Source organism: Lynx canadensis, chromosome B4 (assembly GCF_007474595.2).
Source record: "Lynx canadensis isolate LIC74 chromosome B4, mLynCan4.pri.v2, whole genome shotgun sequence".
NCBI classification, from domain to species: Eukaryota; Metazoa; Chordata; class Mammalia; order Carnivora; family Felidae; genus Lynx; species Lynx canadensis.
In genome coordinates this window covers 92,656,306-92,667,712 of record NC_044309.1, presented here as the reverse complement: position 1 = coordinate 92,667,712, position 11,407 = coordinate 92,656,306, and positions in this window count along the sequence as shown.

Here is an 11,407-nt window from a genome sequence, read left to right as displayed (position 1 = left end):
TCTAAAGGTCATCACCCAGTAAGAAACCAATCAATATCCATGTCTCAAAGCCTATTCACAAGCAAACTTTCTCAAATGCTAAGGAAAAAGCATGGTTTTAGTGTGTTTGAGTAGAGACTGGACTATTGAAAAGGCAAGAAGAGAGAAGCTGGTGTCCCGAGGCACAGTGAGAAAAAGTGTTTGGTGGGGCCACTGGGCTTTGGATGAAGCCTTCCCTTCGGTTTATAGGTCCTACTCTGGACTTTATCAGAACCAGAGATGGTTACGTTTTGGGAAATGGACACATACCCCCAAACACCCACAAAGTGCTCTATGAACCCTAAAGCCATTTAGCATTTATAGATGGAGATTCCTTCTGAGAGATCCCTCCTGTATTATACCCAGGAAACTAAATTTCCTATGAAAACATTGTGTAGGTCAGCATATCATTAGGGCTGAAGGAGCTGAGCCTGCTCTTAGCACAGAACAGAAGGAGCCCGAAGACCGGTGAACAGCATGGAGTGGTAGGAAGAGGCCACAGTGGGGTTAAGAGACCTGACTAGTCTTGGGGCACCTGGGTGGCTCAGTCGGTTAAGCGTCCGACTTCGGCTCAGGTCATGATCTCTGTTTGTGAGTTCGAGCCCTGCGTTGGTCTGTATGCTGACAGATCAGAGCCTAGAGCCTGCTTTGGATTCTGTCTCCTTCTCTCTCTGCCCCTCCCCACTTGTGCTCTCTCTGTCCCCCTTCAGGCCTCTGCCCACATCATCAGAGGGTCACTCATACAAAGTATCAACCCCTTCCAGAGCCACCTTTTCACCCCTCATCACCCCACTGACAGACACACTTACATTGACTTGTTTATTGGCTGTCTCCACCATATCAGAGTAGAAGCTGTGTGGGGCAAGGTTTTGTCTGTTTTGTTCCCTGTAGAATCCCCAGCACCCAGTACAGGGCCCGAAGATAGGACGCTACCTAAGCATGTGGTAAATGTATGGACCCAGGAGGGAATAGATTGAGGCTTTGGTCCTGCTGCTCTTAGGATGTGTGGCCAATGTCAGGTCACTTCACTGTTGGGCCTCCATTTCTGGATTGGTCCTGATTGAAATTAACTGCCACAGGTGATCTATACAGACATTTGCATACTGAGGGGCTAGATTGTCCCTTAGTCCAGGTACACTGCTCTGTCTGGGTCTCACACACCCTCCTCTCTTCCCACCGCCTGCCTTCAGTACCACCTGCAAGCACGGGTTGCCTGGTTAACTCCTTCTGATCCTTTAAGATTTCATTCAAACATTATTCTACTGTTAATGGTTTCATATATGCTTTACTTCTTCACAGAACCTATCATAATTATAATTCCTCTGTATATTTCATATCTGTTTCACTCATTAGACTATCTCCGGTTCGCTGTAGTTCTTCCGCCCAAACCCTAATAAACAGTAAGTGCCTAATAAATATTTGTTGAATGAATAAGTGAATAAAGTATTGAATTGAATTAGATAGTTTCCAAGGTTTCTTCTGGCTCTGGCACATCTCCTGCCGTAATTTTTACTGGTTGGTATGAATCTTGAGGAATGTAATGTAACAGTGGTTCTCCTCTAAGAATACCTGTGCTATTATTTGCATAACAATGGATTTAAATCAACATATACATTTACTTGCCCCCAGTAAAAGGTAACTGTTAACACATATATGGCTCTTAAAATAGGTTGCTAAACTTAAACAGATAAATTCTTTTTTTTAAATTTTTTTTTTTAACGTTTATATTTGAGACAGAGAGAGACAGAGCATGAACGGGGGAGGGTCACAGAGAGAGGGAGACACAGAATCTGAAACAGGCTCCAGGCCCTGAGCTGTCAGCACAGAGCCCGACGCGGGGCTCGAACACACGGACCGTGAGATCATGACCTGAGCCGAAGTCGGCCGCTTAACCGACCGAGCCACCCAGGTGCCCCTTAAACAGATAAATTCTTAACTAAAACACGTTCATTTGCGTACCACATAGAATCATCTTGCAAACCCTGGGTGGAATGTGTCTTACACATTGGGAAACACTGCATTATAATGAATTTCCACTACCTCATTCTGGTCCAGCTTAGAAAATAGAACTTGATCATTTTAACCTGCCCACAGATAATGTGCAAAAAAAAGAGTCAAGCCACGATGTTCAGGTTTCAAACTGGTTTCAGAGCTCTTGTCATTGTTTCCAGAGATGAAGGTACGGAAGCACATTCACCCAGTCAGTCATTCCACGGTACTTATGACTGACGCTCTTGACAGAGGATCCTGGGATGGCAGTGTGGCCCTCGTCCTTCCTTCTGCAGCCCTCTGGGAGAGCACTGTCTTCCCAGGTAGGCCATGGTTGATGCAGCTTCCTAGGGACGAAGGCTATGAGAGTCACTGTCCTTCCTGTTAGGGAGTCTTCTGGAACGGTCAGATGTATACACGATGGTAGTAACAAAAAGTGAAAGTTCAGTCAGGCTGAGCAGAAAGTCTCAAAGGTTGATGTGGAACTGTGCCGTGAATTACTACACATGAGAAGGATTCATAAAAATGGAGTCCTTCACCAGGGCTGTGAGTTATTAGCTAAAATGAAAACCAATCAATTCTATGGGATATTGATTGAATGTGTACTATGTGCTTGTCATGCAGTCATGGCTAAGCTAATAATGATAAATAAAACTCACAGTTTCTCTAGCAAGTTAGGACCTAGGAAGGGAGATAGGAAGATAAATATATGGGGAAATGTAAGCAAAATGGAGAAATATACAGAGTGCCTGGGGTGGAGGGCAAGACTCACTGCACCGAGGAGGCAATATTTGGGGAGATTTTCTTCGAGACTCAGCTCAGCTGTGTCACCTCTTCCAGAAAGCCTTCCTTGCTTGATTCCCTCTTCCAAGCCCCCATTCCCAGGCTGTGCCCCTTGCACAGCATATTTTCAGAATAGCATTTAGCACATCAGATTGTAATTTTTTGTTTGCTTGCTTATCTCTTTCTTAAAGGCACAGAGAGTGTCTTGTTCAGCATTGTGTCCTCAGTGCTTAACATGGTGCTTGTCGTGCAACAGATATTCAGAAAGTGTTTTTGGAGTGAAACAATGGGGAAGCAAAATAGTGACAGTGAAGCTGGAAGAGAGGAAATGGATTTGGGAGATATTTAGGAGGTCAAACGGAAAGAACTTGGAGACCAACTGGTTGAGGGGGGATCAGTATTGAGGAAGCAGTCTAGGATGACTCTGGAGTTTTACATTTTCCACTGATGGGTAGTAAATGTGGCCTCAGAAAAATGCACTGTAATGAACTTCCGTCATCTTTTTTTAGCCTAACACAGAAATGCTTTGAAATTTGGACTTCATAGGAACATAGAACCTCCTAACTTGAAAGGACCAATCCAACTGTATTGTCCAATTTTGCATCTTATACCAGAATTTTCTTTATAACACTGCTCTCATACAGCACTTGCACTTACAAGAGACAAAATACTTCCTGGAAAAGCCCTTTCTATCTCTAATTCTGCCTATTAGAAATTTGTTTGGATCGGCCTGAAATCTATCCTCTTGGAATTCATCATCTGTTTTCCTAGTTCCAAAATTTGAGGTTCAGAGTACTTGTGACACATCCTCCATGGGACAGGTGGATTAGTTGGGAGGTATGTTGGGGAAGAAGAGGCTCTGTCCTTTCCCTTTAAAGGTTCAGGCTGGAAGTTAACATGCACCCTGTGTGTGTGCACAGAGCAGGGCTGGAACTTGGTTACAGAGTCACGCCTGGCCCCAAGCAAGGTAGAAAATGCAGTCTGTATTTGGGGAGGCATGCATTCAGTTAAAAATCAAGGGTTCTGTCCTGTGAGAGAGAGGGGGAGAATGGGCATTGGGTGACACATCCACATGCTAAACATTTGCAAACAGCAAGCGTTTCACTCATTTCCGTCTCAGCTCCGTCATTTCTTCCCCTCATTTCTCTTCTGGATGAGATGGTCCCACGTTTCCCCGCTTGTTTTCCAATGGCATGGTTTTGGGCGCTTTCAATGTCAGGGGATTATTCTCTTCCAAATGCATTCCCAACGGTTAGTGAATCCTTGTTGGGCTCTTGGGCCATATTTTCTCACAGTCATTCTTTTGCTTTTCTTTTATAATTTATTACTTCAAAAAAATATATATATGTTGCTGTAGAATCAAAATAATATCAAGACATATAAAGAAAATCATCATCTCTCTCTGTCTCTTTACCTCCACCTTCCATGAGCCAGTGATGATGGTTTGCTAGTTCTTGCCATAATTTTTCTGTTTTTATCAACAACAACAATAAAAGAGATATATACACGTATCTTTCTCTTTTTATTAGAGACACAAACAGCATCACGTTTATTCTACCTTTCAACTTTACAACTCAACACATCAGGGGCATCTTTCCAAATATATGTATGTTCATTTTAATAGCTGCAAAATAGTCCATGGAATGAGGACAGCATAATTTATTCAACTATTTTAGTTTGTTGTTTTGGCTTTATAGTCCCTACAAAACAGGCTGTAATAAGTGTATATGTGTGTGTGTGTGTGTGTGTGTGTGTGTCTCCTCACCTGTATTTTTATTTTTATAAGGATGTTTTCTAGAAGCAGGATTGTAGAGTCACCAGATGTGCTAAATACTGCCGAATTATTTCTTATAATTCTTATATTGCTAATTTCCCCCAAATTCTTGCTAGCATTAGATATTGTCAATATTTTTCCATTTTGCCAGCCTGATGACCAAAAATGGCATCACGTTGTTATAGCTTGCATTTCCCTGGCAACTTGTCAAATTGATCATCTTTTCACATGTATACTCCTTTTACCTTTTCTTGGTCTGAGGGACATACCCTAAAATGTCCTATGGGCCACTTATTTAACAATAAGTTTGAAATCTTAGCCAAGCCTAACTACAAATGGTAGTTGATTTTAATGTTTCACATAATTTTAATAGAGAGAAGCATACCCTGGATAATACATGTGCTTCTTCTCTACCCACACAAAGTCCACTCTGCTCAGCCAGAGATTGCCCAACAATGGCTTCTCCCTATGTCCCCCGAGATTGGAGGGTGCCACACCCCAGCTCTCTGCTGCTTTGGGTGTAGGAGGCAGAGGGAGAACCCCAGCCATAAACTCAGGTGTTTGCATCTGCTGTGGGGAGTAGGGATGGGACTGAAAATTCTCCAGGGGGAAGGAGGCCCCACTTGCCTATTCAGTTCCTATCCAAAGCTTCCTCCAACTCCTTTTACTCCCCACCCTTCAAAACTAGACAAGCCATAATTCCAGGATTTAGGATAAGTCATGCTTGGCCCACCTTCCCAAGAATAAACTCTGATCCACAGCCTTTGAGGACCAGGGATGGTCCACTGATGTCCTCTGGACCCCCACTCGTCCCCTTCCATTAAATGTCTTCCTGCATCACTGATTTTAAGCTTTTAACTAATCAGGAAAAAATTCTCTATACATAAAGATAGTTACGGGGCGCCTGGGTGGCTCAGTCGGTCAAACGTCCAACTTCAGCCTAGGTCATGATCTCACCATTCCCGAGTTCGAGCCCCGCATCAGGCTCTGGGTTGACAGCTCAGAGCCTGGAGCCCGTTTCAGATTCTGTGCCTCCCACTCTCTCTCTGCCCCTTTCCCACTCACACTCTGTCTGTCTCTCTCAAAAATAAACATTAAGAAAAATAATAATAATTTCAAAAAAAAAAGATAGTTGGCACAGAAAAATTACCTAAGAGAAGCGGCCATCCTCTTTAAAATTGCACATCTCCTGTCATGGCACTCCACATCCTTTTTTTTTTTTTTTTTTTTTTTTTTTTTTTGCCCTCTCGATAGTATATATCACCCCTAACATACTGTGTAAATTACTTACATATTATTTTAATTTAGTGTCATCTGTCTCCCTCTATTAGAATTTAAATTTCATGATGGGAGGGGTTTTGTTGGATTCTTTTACTACTCTGTCTCCAGGACCTAACCAGTGCCTTATCCAGTAGGTGCTCAATAAACTGCTGTTGAATGAATAAATGAGTGAGTGAATGTCAAGGGGATAAGGAGAAGAGATAAGGGGAAAGGGTCAAAGGACCTCTGTAGCCAAGAATGCTGCAAATTCTAAGCATGGCCGGTTCCTGACCTTACCCTCTATGACAGGATAGAAACTCCTACAAGAGAGTGGGTGAAATGGCTTCCCAATCATGTGGTTACATTTCTTTTAACCAGAACTGTTTTCAGAGCAGTTGATCTGAAATGAAGCTCTGGTGACTTTGTATTTTCCATTTACTTGTACCATTTAGATGAGGCGTAGAGTAGCTGAGACAGAGAAGGCATATTTGGAGCTTAGATATGGACAGCCATGAGTGCCAGCAGCCTTGGCATGGTAAGTTAATCTTTTGACTCTTGGATACTGGCGAGAAAGCATTCTCTTCATAGAAATCATGTCTCTGTATACTTTCTAGCCATGGTGGTTTTGAAATTCTGGTGATAATGTCACGCAAAGTATAAACTATAGTGGATAGTGCCGTTCCATATGTTGTGGGTGGGATCCTACACTAGGGCTCCCTAGTCACAGTGATTGGTACAGAATTCTGGAATAAGCCCAAGAAGGTCCAGTCAGAGTGAGTTCTAGGATGTTCTCCCTGGGAGGAGAGTCTCTCTCTTCTTTATGAGCCTTAAGCTTGAAAGGATATAAGCTGAACTACTGCAACCCAGCTGCCACCATGAGGACAGAGCCTGGCAGAGAATCAAGCCAACACTTCAGTCTCGTAGGTTCTAGAAATCCAGGTTCCTCTGGGGTTCTTTCTACCTCACCTGGCTACTGCTTCTCAGGCTCTCAAGTGAGTTCCTATCTAAAAATGACAAGCTGGAGGACCCCAGGGCTTGGCTTTGGGCCTCTTCTGAACCTTGTTAGAGATTGCTGTTAGGTATATCCAGTTCAACCCCATGACTCTAAACACTATCTGTCATGTGCTGATGACTCCATCGGTATCTCCAGGCTGACCTAGCCCCTGAATTCCATACTCACACGTCCAGCTGTGTAGTTGACATTGCCCCACGAGGCGTTGCATACAGAATGTCAAAAGCAAAAGTTTTGTTTCGCCTTCTACGATCAGTTCATCCTCTAGTGTGCAGCAACTTGGAAATGCTGGACAGGATGACATCATGGCAAGCACACAGACTCTGGAGCCAGCAGATCCTGGGTTCAAATAGTGGCTGGAATTTAAAAGCTGAGTGAGCTTTTTTGTTGTTGTTGTTAAGTTTATTTATTTACATTGAGAGAGACAGACAGCATGTGAGCAGGGGAGGGGCAGAGAGAAAGGGAGAGAGAGAATCCCAAGCAGGCTTCGCACTGTCAGTGCAGAGCCTGATGCGGGGCTCAAAACTCATGAAACTGTGAGATCATATCGGAGCCCAAACCAAGAGTCAGACGCTTAACTGACTGAGCCACCCAGGCGCCCCAGTAGTTGAGTGAGCTTAATCTTTCCATCCCTCCCTCCCTTTCTCTGTACAATAAGGGTGGTGGAAATGGTACCCATTTTGTGGTGGTGTCAGTGGGGATTAAATGAAGTAACATATGTGATGTAGTTAGAGCCATGACGGGGCCATAATAAAAACTATAAAGTGTGAGTTATTATCATTATGTGATAAATCGTCACCTACTCAATTGCTAAAGCCAACAATCTAAGGTTATCCTTGACTTCTTCTCTTTCCTCATACCCCAAACCAAATTTATCAGCATGCCCCAAATATACCCTAAATCCTGCTTTAGTATTCCCCAGCCTGTGTCACTGGCATCTCTGCGAAAGCCTCCCATCTGACTAGTCTCATTGTCTCCACTCGCCTCCTGCCTCCAAATCCAGCCTTGTCACAGCTTCCAGAGAGAACTTTTTTTTTTGTTTTTTACATTTTATTTATTTTTGATAGACAGAGACAGAGCACAAGTGGGGGTGGGGTGGAGAGAGATGGAGACACAGAATCCGAAGCAGTCTCCAGGCTCCGAGCTGTCAGCACAGAGCCCAACACGGGGCTTGAACCCACGGACTGTGAGATCATGACCTGAGCTGAAGTCGGATGCTTAACTGACTGAGCCCCCCAGGCGTCCCTCCGGTGAGGACTTTAAAAGTGTAAGCGAAAGCATATTCCTTCCTGTGTGATACCTTTCAGTGGTCTCCTTAGCATTGGGATCGAACAGTCTTATGTGGCCTAGAAGTTCCTGCATGAGTTGCCTGGCCTTTCTCAGTGACCTCATCTCTTTGCCGACCTTTCTGTTTCTGAAGCTTTCAAGGTCACTCCCTTCTTCTTGCTTCTTCTTGCCCTTCTCCTTGCTACTTCCTCTCCCTGGAATGTCTTCCTCCTGTTTGCACAGCTGGCTCCTTCCATTCAGGTCTCAGCTCCAGTGTCCCTTCCTTCCAGATTTGTTCCTATCTCTACAAGATCATAAGTCTTGTCCAAGTAGTTTAGAGCTCTACTTATCTATTCATTGGTGGCCCCTCTCTTATTTTAACCCTCAGTGCAGGCCTAGTGAGATTCCTCCTTTGGATTCTTCTTGCTGCCACGATGCCTGAAAAATGCTTACACTGTGCCACTTAACACACTATATTGTGACCTGTGACTCCTTTGTCCAGCTCTCTCGTCCCACCAAGAGCTCAGCAAGAGCAGGGGTTAGAACTGATGACAACAACACAATGAAAACACAAAACAAAACGAAAAGAGTAGGGATTATGCCTCGCTGGTCATTGTACTGCAAACATCTAATGAGAGCCTAGAACATAGTAGGGGCTCAAAAAGTCATAGGAATGAATGAATGAAGGATTATTTATTTAAAAAAATTTTTTTTAATGTTTATTTATTTTTGAGACAGAGAGAGACAGAGCATGAACAGGGAAGGGTCAGAGAGAGAGGGAGACACAGAATCTGAAGCAGGCTCCAGGCTCCGAGCTGTCAGCACAGAGCCTGACGCCGGGCTCGAACTCACGGACCGCGAGATCATGACCTGAGCCGAAGTCGGATGCCTAACCGACTGAGCCACCCAGGCGCCCCAAAGCATTATTTATTACAAAGGGCAAAATGTTTCGAGAAGTATGTCAGGATGGAAAGAGGCACGGTCAGTTCTCTGAGGATAAAAGTAATAATTCTTATAGTAAAACAATGTTTTAAGGAAAATGATTCTTGCTGTTAAACCAGCCCGTTGGTGGAGAAGACTGTGCTGAGGATCACAGACGCAGGACGTAGGTTTTCTCTGTCTATATTTTCCGAGTAGATGGCGGATCTTTTCTTGGACAGCTATCTATTGTCTTCAGTCACTTGTAGTCTGCCACTCAGCGACTTCCAAATGAGGTCACAGAAGAATGTTTTATTAGTTTCAGAGCAGATTATTTTTTCTTTTGGAAGTCTGGGTCCAATTTGGGAAAGACTGTCACTTCTAGCAGTTCCTGTTCGTAAAGTATGAAACAAGTCTGTTTCTTGATGGCCCCTGACCTATTTTATGGCTTTTCTCCTTTCCCCACAACCATGCTTTCTAAATTCCGACACACTGGGTGATCTTCAAAAGTATATTATGTGTGGCCACCTGGTTAGATGCATGGTCTAACATGAAGCTTTCACCAGATCAATCGGCAGCTGGGGAACGATACAGATGTATATCATTGTGGAGCATAGTGGCTTACAGAGCACTCTGAGTGCAGTAGTCTGTTAATCCTGAAACTACCCCATGGCACAGCACGGGCATCTTCCAAATTGCTAGCCTGATATGCAGAGTCCGTCGTCAGGCCCTCTTCGGTCACCAGTCCTGATGCTGAGTCCAGCATAGGGCATGTGCTCAACAGGCATTTGTGGAACAGGTGACTGAATGAGTTTACAAATCCATCTCCCGCTAGCCCTTGACATGTACACTTTCCTTGAGATTGGTTCATTTTTCAAAAAAGCCCCCCACATAAGACAAGCTTTTTCTGCTTTCATGATCTTGTATATGCTGTTTTGTCCATCTGCTGTGCCCTCTTTATTCTTCCATTTTCAGCCAAATTCTATGTTTCTTCCTGATCCTCTCTGGCCTACAAAGTCTTCTGCAGGTACATCAGCTCACGGTGACTGTTCTCTACCAGTTAATTTCCCAACGTAATCAATGATTGGCTATATGTATTGATTTTTCATATGTAGTTGATTTTATTGATATTATTTCCTATTCTGTCAATGTATTCTAATATCACTTTTCAAGTGTTCACATAAATTTGACTTGGCTGCTTTTTTTTTTTTTTAATTCCTACAAGGATTGATTTGTTTTACTTGTTAAATGTCAGGTTCTGTTTTACAAATTAAAGAGGTGAAAATACCATCCTAGTTGGGGGGATCAGAACAACAAACAAATAAAGAAATAAATATAAAGGTAACTTATAGAGTGGGAGAAGATATTTGCCAAGAACATATATGATAAGGGGTTAAAATTGAAAATATATAAAGAATTTACACATCTCAGTAGCAAAAAAAAAAAAAAAACGGTTAACCGATTTAAAAATTGGCAAAGTGGAAGAGATATTTTTCCAAAGAAGACATACAAGTGGTTAATAAGTACATGAAAAGGTGCTCAACATCAGCAATCATCAGGAAAATGCAAACCAAAACCTCAATGAGATCTGACCTCGCACCTGTGAGGATTGTCATTATTTATATATATATATATATATGTGTGTGTGTGTGTGTGTGTGTGTGTGCTGGTGAGGATGTGGGGAAATTGGAACCTTGTACCCTGTTGGGAATGCAAAATGGTGTAACTGCTATAGAAAACAGTATGAGAACTCCTCAGAAAATTATACACAGGACTACCATATGATGTAGCAATCGTCTTTCTGGGTATGTATCCACAAGAACTTAAATAAGGATCTCAAAGAGATAACACTCTTATATTCATTGCTGCATTGTTCACAATAGCCACACATGGAAACAATCTAAATGCCCATCAGCACATGAATGGATAAAAGAAAATGTGGCATATACATACAATGTCACATTATTCAGCCATGAGATAGAAGAAAAACCTGCCATATGCAAAAACGTGGATGAATGTGGAGGACATTATGCTAAGTGAAATAAGCCAGTAACAGAAGGAGAAATATTGCATGATTCCACTTACATGAGATATCTAAAATAGTCAAATTTATAGTAGCAGAAGTATAATGGTGGTTGCCAGGGGCTGAAGGAAGGGAGAAAGTGGGAAGTCGCTATCCTGTGTGTGTTAAGTTTCAATTATACAAGATGAATAAATTCTAGAGATCTGCCATACATTGTGCTTAGAGTTTACAATATTGTGAACTTCAAATTTATTGAGGGTGAATCTCATGTTAAATATTCTTGCTACAAAAAAGCTAAATATAGAGTATGTCAGAGGACAAGTATTAAGAGCAATCAAGGTGGGAAGGGGATCAGGAATGGGGG